This window comes from Trifolium pratense, linkage group LG6 (assembly GCF_020283565.1).
Source record: "Trifolium pratense cultivar HEN17-A07 linkage group LG6, ARS_RC_1.1, whole genome shotgun sequence".
Classification (NCBI taxonomy): Eukaryota; Viridiplantae; Streptophyta; class Magnoliopsida; order Fabales; family Fabaceae; genus Trifolium; species Trifolium pratense.
This window is the reverse complement of record NC_060064.1, coordinates 42,966,018-42,983,747: the sequence shown is the minus strand read 5'-3', so window position 1 is coordinate 42,983,747 and position 17,730 is coordinate 42,966,018. Positions and strand designations below refer to the sequence as shown.

The 17,730-nt window shown below is 36.5% G+C and overlaps 1 pseudogene; it reads right to left on the bottom strand.

The window, feature by feature from the left end:
• Positions 1-8,694: 8,694 nt before the first annotated feature.
• LOC123892311 lies at positions 8,695-15,945 on the bottom strand (annotated as a pseudogene).
• Between the last annotated feature and the right edge of the window lie 1,785 nt (positions 15,946-17,730).

Sequence of the window (17,730 nt, the reverse complement as noted above, 5' to 3'; positions counted from 1 at the left end):
TTCTCCGTGTGTGATATGTGAAACCTGCAGTGCAATAGCTTGTTGCACTCATGTGATCAAGAGGCAAAGGAAGGGAACGCACACTTTTTGACCGGTTCTTTGATTCGACCCAACCGAGAGGTATTGAGCCAAACACTCCTTTTTCTTCTATGTGTGATATCCGCTCATGTATTGTCTCTCGATTTTGCTTGTCGTCTTTTTATTTGATTGGTACTTTTGTAGCACACACGAGGCATGTTCCTTGGTACCTTTGAGCCTTTCTATCCACCCTTACATATAATTATCCTTTGCTTAACCATTTTGAGCTGAAAAAGAATATGTTATTTTTGCAACACCTTAAGAAATTTTTGATGAAAAAAAAAAGGAATGACTTTCTTGGAGGTTAGGCACCTAATTAGTGGTTGATGCGCATTGCTCACCACTAAGTTTGGGGTTGCTCTTTGGAATTAGCAAACAATAAAGTTTGGGGTGAGGGTACTAGAGAACTTACAAATGTTTGATTTGAAAAATTGAGAAAAAATTTCAAAAGTTACAAGGCTTTTTGTGGAAGAGAAAAAAAAGGAAACAAAAGAAATGAATATTGAAAAAGGGAAAAGAAATGCAAAAAGAAGTGATAGCCTTGAGTACAAAAAGAATTGCAAACTTGTGTGTTGAAATGAAAATGTTCTCTAGTCCACTATGTTTCAAAAGAATAAGGTTTTGGTTTATGAATATGTTCTTTGACTAATAGGGGGATCTAACTCCAAGTTTTTCTACTACTTATCCAAAATGTCACCATCCACCCTAGCCAAGCCACGTTATAACCCTAAAAGACCTCTAAGGTGTGTGCACAAAGTGAACCGAATGAATTCTTAGACTACTTGCAAAATTATTGTTGACTTGCATTGATGTGTTGATTTGAGTGAATTACCCAAACTGAGGAGTGCACGTGAGTAGTGTGATGAAATCATAGAGCCTTGGTCGGAAAGTGTGAACTACTTGAAAATGTCTTGCGGGAACGGTTGTGCAATTGAGCATTGTTTGCAGGTGAATCATTGATCATCAGGTGAGTCTCACGTATGTATGATTCGAGTAAATTTAAGGAAAATGCCAAGGTCTTGACACAAAAGCTTGAGGTAAAAGTTGTTTCCTTGAGGACAAGGAAAGGTTTAAGTTTGGGGTTGTGATGACGAATCGTCACACTCTCTAATCCATGCCTATTTTAGCAACATTAGATGCATTTTAGTAGGTTTTTAGCAATAAATATAAGAGAAATCTAACCATAAGCTTGATTACTTGTTTTGCAAGAAAACAGGAAAAATTGCAGGAAATGGATGTTTTTCACTACGCTGGGGGCGTAGCCCATCACGCGCCGCGTGATGGAGCTCAAAGGGAGCCAAGATTTTCACTCTGATCACGCGCGGCGTGATGCCTTACCACGCGCGACGTGAAGCCTTGTTGAAGAAGAAGATTGCTCTCTGACTTGATCACGCGCCGCGTGATTCTGTTACCACGCGCGGCGTAGTTGATGGATTTGCAACCACGCGCGGCGTGATAGATCTGGCGCGCGGCGTGGTTGCATTCTGTATATATAGTTTCTGCATAATTCTGTTTTCTGGTTGGAAAATGCTGCAAATTTGATCTACATTCTGGGTTTGGAACTTCAAGATTGGGATTCAAGACTCCGAAGGAAGCTCCAAGCACATCGATAGCATGGATTCACAAGCCATGACATTGAAGCTCGGACGCGAACAAAGGGAGATGAGGAGCTAAGTTCTTCGGAGGTAGGATCTAGGATAGCCTAGGATGTAGATAGACCTCATGTAATCTGCTATATGTGTAAGAAACTACTCTGTTCATAGTGTTGATTTAATGCAATTCGATGTTTAATGCTTTATAATCCTTCATTAGTGTTGTAATGATTTCGAGTTAAGTCACGTGCGAGAGTATTGATTTAATTTCTGAACTGAATTGCATTAAGCGCTCGAGTGTCTCCGGTCGAGAGATTGAGGCATAGAGTGTAGCGAACGATTGACGCGCGTTAATATCATTCGTTGTAGGTAGCTTCCGCCCGAGAGATCGGGGGAGTATCGACAACGAATAGAGTGGATTTTGACAAGAGATTGCGATTCACTAATTTGTCGATCTAGTTGTTAACACTTGAGTAGATTCCTATGATATAGTAATTGCATGTGGTTTAGCTATAGACTAGGCGATTCCGATGATTCTACCTCGCTTTTCCATTATATCAAAGCACGTTTTCTAACAATTCATCACTCAACATACCCCCAATTTATGTGTATTTCTTGCATAATGTCTATGAGCACTATTCGACTAGTTTGATCACACAATCCCTGTGGATCGATATTTTTTATTACTACGTGGTAATTCGTTCACTTGCGAAAATAATCCATCAGGAGTATTCCGTGAAGTTTGAGGAGCTATGTGCGTTTAGTCCACACTACAACACCGTGGAAGCTGAGAATGACAAGTGTGTCAAGTTTGAAAGTGGGTTGCGCCCGGACATCATGCATCTTATCGGATTTTCTCAAATCCGAGACTTTGCAACTTTGGTGGATAAGTGCCGTATCTGTGATGATGATGGAAAGGCCAAGACTAACTACTACAAGGCCATGAGCGACAAAAGAGGAAAAGGTCAAGACCGTGGGAAGCCCTATGGTGACAAAGGAAAGAAAGTTGTTGAGGCTAGTGGTGGGAAGAAGAAAGGTAGCGGTCAATGCTATAGGTGTGGAGAAGTGGGCCATAAGTCTTATGAATGCCCAGGGAAAGGAGACAAGTGTTTCAATTGTGGAAAGTGGGGACATAGGTCCGATGTTTGTCTAGTGAAGGTGACTTGCTTCAATTGTGGTGAAGAGGGTCACAAGAGTCCTATGTGCAAGAAGCCGAAGAAGACTATGGGAAAGGTGTTTGCTTTGAGTGGAGATGATGCGGATCAGGGGGATAATCTCATTAGAGGTACGTGTTTCATCTATAACACTCCTTTAATTGCGATTATTGATACGGGAGCAACACATTCTTTTATATCCGTTGATTGCATGAAGCGTCTTAGTATACCTGTGTCTGAAATGTCTGGTCGTATGGAAATAGAAACTCCTGCTAATGGTTCTGTAACTACCCGTCTCGTATGTCGTGACTGTCCCGTAACCGTGTTTGGTAGACACTTTGGAATGGACCTAGTGTGTATCCAACTTAGTGGTATAGATGTTATCTTTGGTATGAATTGGTTGATATTTAATCGAGTCCATATTAACTGTTGTGAGAAGACTGTTGTGTTTCCTAAACCGGAGGAGAGTTTGCATTTGATGAGTAAGAAGGAAGTAGTAGAATCGTTGAAGGAACCTGTAGAGGTGTATGCGTTGTTTGCATCCTTGAAGATGGAAGGTGAAGTTAAGGTGGAAGAGTTACCGGTTGTTTGTGAATTTCCCGATGTATTTCCGGAAGACGTGTCAGATGTACCGCCGAAAAGAGAAGTAGAGTTTACGATTGATTTGGTACCTGGTACTAGTCCGATATCTATGGCACCGTATCGAATGTCAGCGTCAGAGTTGAATGAGTTGAAGAAGCAACTAGAGGAACTACTTGAGAAGAAGTTTATTCGACCTAGTGTATCGCCGTGGGGTGCACCTGTGTTGTTGGTTAAGAAGAAAGAAGGGAGTATGAGGTTGTGTATTGACTACCGACAGTTGAACAAAGTGACGATCAAGAATAAGTATCCACTTCCGAGGATAAATGATTTAATGGATCAATTGGTTGGAGCTTGCGTGTTTAGTAAGATTGATTTGAGATCCGGATACCATCAGATTAGAGTGAAAACGGAAGATATACCAAAGACTGCTTTTAGGACGAGGTATGGTCATTATGAATATTCAGTGATGCCTTTTGGTGTGACCAATGCACCTGGTGTTTTTATGGAGTACATGAATAGGATTTTTCATTCATTCTTGGACAAGTTTGTAGTGGTATTCATCGATGATATTTTAGTTTACTCAAAGTCCGAAGAGGAACATAAGGAGCATTTACGGATTGTTTTACAAGTTTTGAAGGAGAAGAAGTTGTATGCCAAATTGTCGAAGTGTGAATTTTGGTTGAAAGAAGTAAGTTTTCTTGGTCATGTGATTTCAAGTGGAGGAATAGCGGTTGACCCAGCAAAAGTTGATGCCGTATTGCAATGGGGAACGCCGGAGTCTGTTTCTGAGATAAGAAGTTTTCTTGGATTGGCTGGTAATTATAGAAGATTCATTGAAGGGTTTTCGAAGTTGGCTTTGCCTTTGACGCAGTTGACTCGGAAGGATCAAGCGTTTGTTTGGGATGTGAAGTGTGAAGAAAGTTTTCAAGAGCTTAAGAAGAGGTTGACTACCGCGCCTGTGTTGATTTTACCGGATGCTAAGGAATCTTTCGTCGTGTATTGTGATGCTTCGAAGATGGGACTAGGAGGTGTGCTTATGCAAAAAGGTCAAGTTGTAGCGTATGCGTCGAGACAACTGAAGGTTCATGAGAGGAATTATCCGACACACGATCTTGAGTTAGCCGCAGTTGTGTTTTCATTGAAAGTATGGAGGCATTACTTGTATGGATCGAAGTTCGAAGTCTTTAGTGATCACAAGAGCTTGAAGTATCTATTCGATCAGAAGGAGTTGAATATGAGACAAAGAAGATGGCTCGAATTTTTGAACCATTATGACTTTGATTTGAGTTATCACCCCGGAAAAGCTAATGTGGTGGCCGATGCGTTGAGTAGGAAATCGTTGCACATGTCATCACTAATGGTGAGAGAGTTAGAGTTGATTGAAGAATTTCGAGACTTGAGTCTAGTGTGTGAAGTGACTCCTAAGAGTGTGAAATTGGGAATGTTGAAGTTGACGAATCCTTTTCTGGAGAATATCAAAAAATGTCAAAAGACGGATAAGAGGTTAATGGAGAAGTTGGCAATAGTAGTTGAGGAAGGAAAAGAAGCTAATTTCAAAGTTGACGAGAATGGAATCGTGAGATTTCATGGAAGGGTATGTGTACCCGATGTGCCCGAGATGAAGAAGATGATTTTGGAAGAAGGTCATAGGAGTGGAATGAGTATTCATCCTGGGGTAACCAAGATGTATCAAGATTTGAAGAAGTTATTTTGGTGGCCAGGAATGAAGAGGCAAATTTCTGAGTTTGTTTATGCTTGCCTAGTTTGTCAGAAGTCGAAGATTGAGCATCAGAAACCGTCTGGTTTGTTGCAACCTTTGTTTATACCGGAATGGAAGTGGGATAGTATTGCGATGGATTTTGTGGGAGGTTTACCCAAGACTACGAAAGGTTATGAAGTGATTTGGGTGGTAGTAGATCGTTTAACGAAGTGTGCACATTTTATTGCTATTAAGAAAGGTACCTTGGTGCCTAAGTTGGCCGAGATCTATGTGGAGCAAATTGTGAAGTTGCATGGTATTCCGTCGAGTATTGTTTCGGATCGAGATCCGAGGTTCACTTCGAGATTTTGGGAAAGTTTACAAGAGGCTTTAGGGACTAAGTTGAGGTTGAGTTCGGCTTATCATCCTCAAACGGATGGCCAATCGAAAAGGACAATATAATCTTTGGAAGATTTGTTGAGAGCTTGTGTTTTGGAGCAAGGAGTAAGTTGGGATTCATGTTTGCCGTTGATCGAGTTCACGTACAACAATAGTTTTCATTCGAGTATTGGAATGGCACCTTTTGAGGCTTTGTATGGAAGGAGGTGTAGAACACCGCTTTGTTGGTTTGAATCCGGAGAGAGTGTGATTCTTGGTCCGGAGATTGTGCAAGAGACTACGGAAAAGATTAGAATGATTCGAGAGAAGATGAAAGCGTCTCAGAGTCGTCAGAAGAGTTATCATGACAAGAGGAGGAAAGACATTGAATTTCAAGAAGGTGATCATGTTTTCTTAAGAGTTACATCGACTACCGGAATTGGACGTGCTTTGAAGTCGAGGAAGTTGACGTCGAAGTTTATTGGTCCTTATCAGATTTTGAAAAGAGTGGGGAAAGTGGCGTATAGGATTGCTTTACCGCCGTCATTGGCGAATTTGCACGATGTGTTTCACGTGTCACAATTGAGGAAGTATGTTAGAGACCCGTCACATGTGATTGAGTCGGATGATGTTCAAGTGAGGGATGACTTAACGGTCGAGACTGTGCCTTTGAGGATTGAAGGAAGAGAAGTGAAGAGGTTGAGAAACAAAGATATCGCCTCGGTGAAGGTGGTATGGGGAGGACCCGCTGGTGAGAATGCGACTTGGGAATTGGAGAGCAAGATGATGAGTTCGTATCTAGAGTTATTTCCAGGTAATTTTCGAGGGCGAAAATTCTTTAAGGAGGGTAGAGTTGTAACGACCCAATTTTCAAATTATTAATTTTTATGTGTTAAAACATTTTAATTAACGTGGCCTTTTAATTAAGTTAATAACTAGATGTTATTTATCGAGTACTTTAGTTATTAAGCGAGTAGAGTGAGTTAACGTGTTATTGGGCCAAGTCAATTGGGCTTGAGGCCCAATGGGCCTTGTGTGTGTGAGGGGGGGCGCCCATATGGCCATGAGGGAAGAGAGAAACATTTCATTTCTCATAGTTCTTGTGTTCTTGAGAGAGTTGGAGAGCTTGGGAGCTAGGGCAAGAAGAAAAGGGAGAGATTCAAGATCATTCATCGAGTTTTCTTCGAATTCAGGTATGAGAGTAGGTTCCTTATATCGTGGGTGATCCGAGGAAGGGGAGAATGCCGATTTCTCCTCACCCGAACTTCCTCCACCCCATTTTCGTTTTAGCTCTTATCGGATTTTCTTGATGGAATTCGTTCCTAAGGTTCTTAATATGTTTAACATGCTTTTAACATGATTAATGAACGAAAATAATGGATAAAAACGAGCTTTATAACAGATTAAACTCAAAGTTTTGATGAAAAAGTGTCAATCTTTACTTTTTCGATGTTTATGAGGTAGATCTGAGAAATGGACTGTCCTTTTGTGTCTATCTATGTTTATTATGTGTGAATACAAACTCTTTTGGGATTTATAACATAAAAAATGGGATTTTTGGGTGATTTGGTGTAGAAAACGCAAGTTTTGAACTGTCCTGACAGGAGGCACTCGCTAGGCCTTCGCTCAGCGAACGTGTGGCGAACAGCTCGCCACGAGCAGGTGATCCTCTGGTGAGGTTCGCGTAGGCTCGCTAAGCCTTCGCTTAGCGAACATTACTGGACCTGCAACTTTTTGTTAATGTTTATAAGTGTAATTAGGCACTTGTAACATGGTTTAATGGTATCCTTACATGATTGTTGATGCTTGTTGATGATTGTTGATGCTTGTTGATGCTTATAACGATTGTTAATCATGTATGATGTTGTAAATGACGAATATTAAGGTTTTGTTAATCTTAATAATGACGTATGTTGGATAGTGTTCCACATAGTAAATGACGAGCTTTATGCTAAATAATTGTTGGTGAATTCATGAAAAACATATACATGCATTCATGAATTTTGTTGTTGTATATTGGATATTCCAATAAAGACGGATATCGGATTATATTTATCCGATAAAGACGAATATTAGAGGTGAGATACTCTAATAAAGACGAAACGGTACCACATGCATTAGATATGTCTAGGGTGACATTGCATGAAGTTGACGCATTAGAATGCATTAGGTTATGTGTACATTTATGTGATAAGTGATATGTGACACATACTTGGCTAATTGTGATAATTAATTGTGTGAGTATTCGATTATATGTGTTTATGTACTTATAATTGAATGGTAGATTGTTGATGAATATGGATGTATGTATGATATATGCATGATTATAGAAGAAGTGTTTAAGTACTCTTTTACTTGCACTTGTTATTTGATTATGTGATCTAACTCCCATGCTTTGTGTTATGTGCTGGACCGTTGGGGGTTCAGATTCTCAGGTTGAGGATCCCGATCAGAGTTAGAGGGCTTGCTCGTGCTCGTGGTAGTGCGCTTTTTGGTGAGGAGTTAGCGTAGACTACTCCTTAGATATATGTTATATATCTTTTTGATGGGTTGTATAGAATTGCTCTGATTAGGTTTTACCGGGTCGGGTTATTCGTTTGAATTGTATTAAGCCCGTGATGGCATATTTAACTTTGCTAATCCTATCTTTTGGGTTGTAAACATAATATCCTTTGTTGATATGGCCTAGAGCCTAGGGATATTGTGTGAACAATTATGCACTATGTTAATTATTCGCTTTTAATTCCGCTGTGCTAGCATGATTTTAATTATGCCGTGGTTTGTATTATTAACATGTGACGCCTAGATTTTCTTAAGTGTTTTATTTATTTATATTTAATAAATTCGCGTTAAGGGGTTTGGGTGTTACAAAACACATATTTACATCAATATATTATATTTAGATGTTTTTTTTTTGTTTATTATTATTATTATTATTATTATAATTTTGATAATAATTATTATTTCAACTTATACAAATAAATTTTCCGCGTTATAATGTAAAATAGCGCATAAAATCCGTGCATCGCACGGGTAAGGGTCTAGTTATCAATAATACCATTATAGTGAGTAAACGTTGGAGTGTCACGGTTAGAATTTCAACTAGGAAAATGTGAGAATTTCTCCTTATTTATGTATGTACCGGTCCAATAGCCTCTTAATCATACCGGTCCAATTATTAATTCACATATAAATAGGATTAATGAAATAATTAATGATCATCCCTAACCTCCACGGTTTTGTATGGGGAAGCTTGAATTTTCTGCAAGATCTCCAAAACATCCTTCATGGACAGGCGCATTTTGGGCTCAGGTGCAAGACATTTTGAAGCAAGCATAGGTATATGAAGTGCAGCTTTGATTGGCTATGTATCTCCCAAATGATGATCCATACTATTCTTCAATTTTCTTCTATTGTGTAGGTGTGGTTTTATCCGGTCCGTTAGACTGTGATACCCGGTTGTACGTTTGGGATCAATGGCTCGTAGGCCTGTTAGTATCTCAACCAAAACTACTCCAAATCCATACACATCGCTCTTTACATATAGATGCCCTGCATATAGTATATAGTGTTAGAATATTTTCTAATATTTTGTGGGCTGCAATCAATTGTGGCTTTTGATTTTAATAAAAACGGGTTGATGTTGTTGTGATCCATTTGATGATGTTTAAGCCCGATAATTGTGATCAGTAATAATGGGCTTGAACACTAATTCTGATTTGTGTAGAAACAAAGTGTAGGCCCAACTCTAGAGTCCATGATGGGTGGTACTAGGGTTGTTATCTTATAAATAGATAGGCTAGGTCCCCTTTGCCGTCACGTTGTCAAGCGAACGCTCATTTGTTGTCTTCCCCATCAAAGACCTCAAAGACTGGAGCATGTGATAGGCAAAGGAAGACCTTGTCTAGTATATCGATGTTTTCGATATTGGTGCGATTCCGGTAACGATGGTTTGTGATTATGATTATCAAGTAAATGTGTTCTAATTTCATATAATATGTCGATCTCTAAATTGTTAATTATTACATGTGGTATCAGAGCCTTATTATATGATTTAGAACCCGTATTTCAATTTTGGGATTTTTCATTAATGTCCACAATTATTCATATGAACAATATATATATGTTTCGATGATGTTCTTCTTGATTTCGGTAAAAGTATTTTACTAAATTAGTGGGTTCATTCTTTGTAAATATCTTTAAAACAAAACCCACAGTCTACCTCATGAAATCGATGCAAATTGATAGAGAATTATAGTGATAGGGTGATACTTTACCTTCCCCTTTTTTTCTCCATTATTTTGTTAAAATCAGATACTTAAATAAAAGGTGCAGAACCCTTCTTGATTATATGTCGTGCCGCCATTGATAGAAATAAAACACGGATATTTTGTTTGAATAAAATTTTGTCGAAATAATAATTTTATTTTGAGGGTTTGTTGTTTCTGTTTGATTCCGTGTGATGAATACCTTTATATATCATGATTTCCAAATCGATCCTTGTACTCATACGTGAGAGATCTATGTTTAATGGATTTAAGCTATATAAATTGTTACTCCTTGTTATTTTTTTAAAGTTGTAACACTAACATTGAATATTTTGTTAAGGTGTTACAAGTGGAAAATTATTTTAGACTCAATTTTATTGATTGTAAGTTTGTAACACCAAATGTTATCTATATTTTAGACTCAACTGGAAAGTATCTGCTTTAAACATTTCTTGTAGTTTTGCTTGTTAATATGATTGAGCCTGTTAGTGGCAAACAAAGGTGTTCCCATACCTTAAATTTTCGTTTGACCAAATGACTATTAATACTACTATTTTAAATTGCTTCTGGGGTTCAGATTTTGTTTATATATAGCTTCATGTGTATAGTGTGATGCTAATAGCCTTTTGGGTTATACACATGTGCTTCATTCGATAATTTTTTTTCTCAACCGTTTAATTGGATTTAAGTTGAGTACTATAATACTTTTGCTCTCTAATTATGTTGTGGGTCTTCTTTCTCAATATTGGGACCAATTAAATTGTTCTATGTGGGATTGCTACTAATTCTATTTAGCAGCAACCATGTGAAGTATGTTAAGAGAAATTTGGTGAGAAATTTTTATTTATTTTTGGTACCACCACTGATTGCGGGTTGTTCAATTTAAAGTGTTATGGTATAAGTGCTCAAATTCTTCTGTTTTGCTCAAATTCAGATTATGGACTATTAATTTTGGATGTTGCTATAATTTATATTTTCTCCCACTTATTTGCTCAGAGATCAGATTATTTTTTCAGAAACTTAATTTTCTTAATTTCACGTGTTATATATGATAGAGTTTGAAGCTTCCGTTTAATTCCATATATGATTTAATTTTCTCAATTACGGGAGCATTCCGAGCGTAAATTTGTGCAATATTATGATTTGATTATCTTCTATGCTTGCTGCTTACATTTGCCGGTTGATATATATGAGAATAAAAATATAAAATCAAATGATATGATTTCGGTTCTGACCTTATTCATAACTTGTGATCAGTCTCTTATGTGTTGTCAAGAGTTAACCGATAGAAGCTATATATGTATAAATTTGAGTGGCAGAATATTTATTAAAATCGTGTGTTCTATTTTGATTGGTTTTCTACGCTTGTTATTGAATTTGTGCACACAAGCTGGTTCCGGTTTAGTCTTATACTACACTTTTGCCTTGTTGTTCTTGGTGTACATGCTCAACCGTAAACTAGTACTGAAATTAAGTTTTTTTTTTTGCAAGGCAATTGAAAATTGAATTATCTTTGCATTGATTTATTATTAGAGTTATTTTATTATTATGATATAATGGTTTGTTGTTGATTTGTGAACTGTTTGAGATGACGCTGTAAAGGACTTCATTATACTCTCAAATCATTAAGGTTCATTGACTCTAATTGCAAGGATGGATGTCACACTTTTGAAGGTTAGTTGTGCAATTGTTTATCCTCTTGTGACTTATTATATAATTGCACATAAGGAGAAATTCTTTTAAGATATTATCGACTCATTTTGAAATAATAAATGTGCAATTATATATAAAAGTGTTATTATTTTCCATAATATTCTAAAAATTAGAAACTCTCTATATGATCATCAATTAATTTCTTGCAATATACTCCAATTTTAAAATTTTACTCGATTGAGTGGGAGTATTTCAAGTTTAATATTTCGAGAGTTCTATTATGGAAAAATATAAATTTAGTGTGACATTGTTTGACATGTCCATTGTGTGATAGAGAAAATAGTTGAATATTTGTTTAAATATTTTAACGCTTTTGGATTGATAAATTCAACTATAATTCTCTATCAAGTGAGAGAGTTTTACATGTCAACTATTTATAAATGTTTATAGAGACTTATATTGAGGAGTCCTATGTTATTTATAAAAGTTCGGGACTATTTGCTTTATATCCTCAATAATATTTCAAATGAAGTCTCATATTATTCCGCTGCATAAATCATTTATTTATTATATTGAGTTGACTGTTTCACAGTAATGATCTCTCATGAGTTGACTGTTTCATAATAATGATTTCTCTCTCCCCGACTAAAGACATATAATTATATGTGAAAACTTTTAATTATTGATTCCTATGCAAGAGATTTCATGCGTTGGTATAGGCCGTTACCATCAAAGTGGGACCGCTTATATCAATTGATGGAATTTTCTTTGTAGTTTGAGGAATGTTTTTAATTGTGACATGTGATTTTCTGCCTAAAGGTGATAATTATATGTTGTAGTTAAAAATTAATTTGAGATGAAGTTATTGGAGAATGTATTGATCGGAGGAATTTGCCTGCCTAAAGGTGACAAATTTCAAAGTTCAATGTATACTCATTGATTAACTTATCTGAGGTTTTGACTGAGGATTTGACCTTAGTTTGTACATTCTGCCCAAAGGTGATTGTACTATTATATTGGCCTCTTATGATAATACTACAAAATGGATTTCTCCTCTCATAATTATGTTTTCATTGAAATGTTGAACATCTTAAAAATTATAAGAAATGGAAGCAAGTATTTGAGTTTTCTTTAAAAATTGTGAAGGAACGTTTGGATAAGTGGGAGTTTTAATATACCACTTGATTAGTGGGAGATAACTTATATTCTTTTGATATGCTTGATTAGTGGGAGTTTGAAATTTTATATTAACTCCTTCAATAATGTTGAAATTATTTTAATCAAATATAAATAAATATCATAACTCAGTGTTGTTAGGATCACTATGCCGGTGGTCAACACTATTTTGGAGCTGAGGCATTATATAAATATTATAGCTCAGTGTTGTTGGGATCACTATGCCGGTGATCAACACTATTTTGGAGCTGAGGCATTATGTGTAAACATAAATAAATTAAGCTCAGTGTTGTCGGGATCATTTAGCCGGTGATCAACACTATTTTGGAGCAGAGGCATTATGGTATCTTAAGGACCATGTAATTTCTCTGGCTTTGAGGCATTTGAGAGAAATTATGTCTAAAATATTGGAGCTCGATGTTGATTAGATCATTATACCGCGGTAGTCAACATTGTTTTGGAGCTTGGACTTGTGGTATCTTATGGACCATATAATTTCTCTGGCTTTAATGCATTTGAGAGAAATTGAGGACTGACGAAGAAAATGATAGTATGGTTGAGATCACAAACATATCATTTTCTCGCTACACTCTACACAGATGACTAGTCGACGGGGTTTGGTGGTATTTGTAACCATGGAAGGTGTTGTATCGATAATGATATAATTACCGCTATGATTCGATATCATTTAACTTTTGTTGGACGGAGTCTTAATTAGATGTTGCATCTTGGGATCATTGTGGCCACGTTAATAAATATGTTATCAACCCGAGAGTCGTTTTCAAAGTATTTTCTTTAAATTAAATATACACAATTGATTTTGCCCAAGTGGGAGAATGTTAGAATATTTTCTAATATTTTGTGGGCTGCAATCAATTGTGGCTTTTGATTTTAATAAAAACGGGTTGATGTTGTTGTGATCCATTTGATGATGCTTAAGCCCGATAATTGTGATCAGTAATAATGGGCTTGAACACTAATTCTGATTTGTGTAGAAACAAAGTGTAGGCCCAACTCTAGAGTCCATGATGGGTGGTACTAGGGTTGTTATCTTATAAATAGATAGGTTAGGTCCCCTTTGCCGTCACGTTGTCAAGCGAACGCTCATTTGTTGTCTTCCCCATCAAAGACCTCAAAGACTGGAGCATGTGATAGGCAAAGGAAGACCTTGTCTAGTATATCGATGTTTTCGATATTGGTGCGATTCCGGTAACGATGGTTTGTGATTATGATTATCAAGTAAATGTGTTCTAATTTCATATAATATGTCGATCTCTAAATTGTTAATTATTACATATAGATGTTAATTTCGATCAAATTCAAAGAGTAGTAGTAGTAGTAGTAGTAGTACTAGCTACTTCAACAATGAATTTCATCTTTTTGGCGCTAAAAAACAATGAAGACATGAATTACCTACCTGTTTGTTTGCATATATTCAGGAGCTACATAACCGGGTGTGCCCATTACTGTTGTTGACAAATGAGATTGACTTGCTAAAGGACCCAGCTTTGTAAGTCCAAAATCTGATATCTTTGCTTTATTGGCCTGCAGTAGCACCAAAATTTAATTAAATTGAGGCCGATTAATACTATAAACTATGAAGATTTATAAGTAAATAAATAAATAAATAGAAGTGAAGTGAACTGACCCCATTAAGCAATATATTGGAGGACTTTAAAGTCTCTTGTAAATAATTCCACTATCGCATGTATGCAAGAAGGAGGTGGCCGCTCCAATTGCTATCTTAAGCCTGAGATCCCAAGAAAGTGGCTGAACTTCATAGACAAGAGATGATGTTCCAAACTGCCCTTCTGCATGTATTCATAGACAAGAAGTTCTGGTTCCTCGTAACAATATCCTAACAACTTAACAAGGTTAGGGATGATCAAGCTTATTCAAGCCGTCCTAGAAAATGTATTTCTGACTGCACAAACACAAACCAGTTAACCATATATGAATATTGATTGAATAGGATGAACCATTTACGTACCTTCCACTCCTCGAGTCCTTGGCAGCTTTCAGAGTTCAATTTCTTGACGACAACAGTAGTTCCACTACTATTTTTGGAATTAAGCCATCCCTGGTCCCAAAACCTCCTTCACCACCTAGGTTTCAAATTCATGGTAGCAGCCTTTAATTCGCCAAAAGTAAAGATCCTCAAATTAGAATGGGTAACATCCGTCTTAAAATTGAATTTTGGGCCTAACTCAACCCTACAAAACCGGCTTGTAAGGTGAGAATTGCCTCTAGTAATAAACACTTAGTCAGGCCATCTCTCAACCAATATGGGACTCTTAACACACCCCCTCACGCCCAGCACTATTGGGCTTGGTGCGTGGATATAAACGGTGGGTGGCCTGATAGCGAAAACCTGATAACAGGTGGCCCAGCGGATCGTGGAGAGGCTTTGATACCATCTTAGAAATGAGTATTGGGCCTAACTCATCCTTACAAAACCGGCTTGTAAGGTGAGGATTGCCTCTAGTATATAAACACTTAGTCAGACCATCTCTCAACCGACGTGAGACTCTTAACAACATCTTAGAAATGAGTATTGAGCCTAACTCATCCTTACAAAACCGGCTTGTAAGGTGAGGATTGCCTCTAGTATATAAACACTTAGTCAGACCATCTCTCAACCGACGTGGGACTCTTAACACACCCCCTCACGCCCAGCACTATTGGGCTTGGTGCGTGAATATAAACGGTAGGTGGCCCGATAGCGGAAACCTGATAACAGGTGGCCCAACGGATCGTGGAGAGGCTCTGATACTATCTTAGAAATGAGTATTGGGCCTAACTAATCCTTACAAAACCGGCTTGTAAGGTGAGGATTGTCTCTAGTACATAAACACTTAGTCAGATCATCTCTCAACCGACGTGGGACTCTTAACAATCTGTCCACCACTTGTGATCTGACAATGAGATAGATATCCCATCATGCAGGGCCGTCCCTGAGATTTTGGGTGTCCTAAGTAACTTATCATTTTGATGCTCGATTTTTTTTTATATGTCATATAAAATATATGATGCGAAAGAAAAATTAAAGAATATACTTTCAATTGTTAAAAGAATCTCTGATAATTTTTAATTCTTCAAAAATACATTTCACTATCAAGATCATAAGTGTCTAAGTCTATTTTAAAATTTAGTTTAATAATTATTTTATTTATTTCTTGTAACACACGGACGCACGCACACACGCATATAAACACACTAAGTAAAAAAATTGGTGCCCCTAAAATTATAGTGCCATGTGCAGTCGCTCCTCTCGAACACCCTCTGAAACCCTCTTGCTTGCATGTTTAACTACAACATACACATAATAGAATTAATAATAAGAATCTCACTTTAATCTTTACCATATTCTGAAATTTAATAAAAATATAGTGTATATTCAGTATCAATATAGTATAAATACAGTTCTACAATATATATATATATATATATATATATATATATATATATATATATATATATATATATATATATATATATATATATATATATATATATAGGGTTTTGCTATAAGACACCCACCTTCAAATTAGAAGGTGTCTTTTAGCAAGCTACACATTTGCTAGTTGACAAAAATATCTAACTTTTTTCTTAAACAACTAAAAAAGGAGGAGTATGACTATTTCTGGTTGAACAAATTTTGACTAGGTGAATCATCCTCTTCTTTACCTATTCCAGAAACTTTTAAATAGCCAATAGAATTGAAAGATTAAGGATGCGTTTGATCTGCTAAAAAAAAGGGGACTGGACTGGATAACTTTTGTTGTACCCTGTTTGATTTGAAACAGGCTATGGAACTGGACAAATTAGGCAGCAAGGGACAGGACAAAAACAAGATTTTTTGTCCCTCACTGAACCACAGGACAACTTTTTGTCCACAATACAACTATAAAAAATACGAAAATACCCATTTTATTTTCAAATATAAAAATATTATCGCCCTATATATCTCCGGTACAGTTTTGTCCTGTTCTGTATTATCTTGTTCTGTCATGTACTGTTTTGTCCAGTTCTTGCTGTTTTACGAATCAAACGCACCCTTAATCTTTGCGGCGGTTAAAATTTTCTAAATTGATTTTAAAATTAAAACTTAGTTTAAGGAATGAAAGAGATCTAAAAAAATTGCAAGTAGCTCACAAACATTATTTCCGGCGGCAACAACAAAGAAGCTAAAGTGATTTTTTTTTTTATCAAAACAATAAGTCTTCATTTTTTTTTTTATCAACCCATTGGTCATTCATTACGGAGAGGCCTGATAAAAAAAATGGAAATTGAACGATGGAGGAAAAGAAAATCAATTTTTGCTTTGATAAAAAAACCAGTTTAACTGAAGAAAAAAAAATTGGTTCAAAGAAGAAGATCTCATGACCTTCAACTAGAAAATTGGGATTTTTGTTTTTTATAATTATATGTTAATTACGGTAATACCCCTCCTTTTTTGGTTGTTTAAGAAAAAAATTAGATATTTTTGTCAACTAGCAAAGGTGTAGCTTGCTAAAAAACACCTTCTAATTTGAAGGTGGGTGTCTTACAGCAAAACCCATATATATATATATATATATACACAATACAATAATATACTTAAAAATAGCTTGAAAAACTCAAAAGATGAAAAAATAAAACAAACTAAAGTCTATCCTAATTCCTAAGTGTCATTAACTAAGCAAACAACCACCCCATTACATCCCATTAAATAAGTATCAACAACAATACAACAAGAGAAAGAATACGGAGAAAGGACATATAAAGCACAAAAAACACAGAGAAAACACATGGTAGATTGACCTACCTCAGGAACAAGAAGGAGATTTCAATGATTTTTCAACATTTTTCATTTAGGGTTTCGCAACAGGAACAAGAAGCAGATTTTCGATTCTTCATTAGGGTTTCGATTTCGCAACGGGAACACGATTTCGATTCTTCTTTATCGCACAATGGATTCTTCTTTATGCTACATGTGACGGTTCCATTAAACCCATTCGACGGCAGGAATTAAAAACTTTGACTGAAAAACTTCAGGACTAAAAAATGCCGAAAAATCTTCAAGGACTAAGGGGGGTGTATTGGATTGAGATTTTGAAAGACAATTTTAGCAAAAAAAAGTCTTGAAGATTTTAAAGGATTTGGTGGGA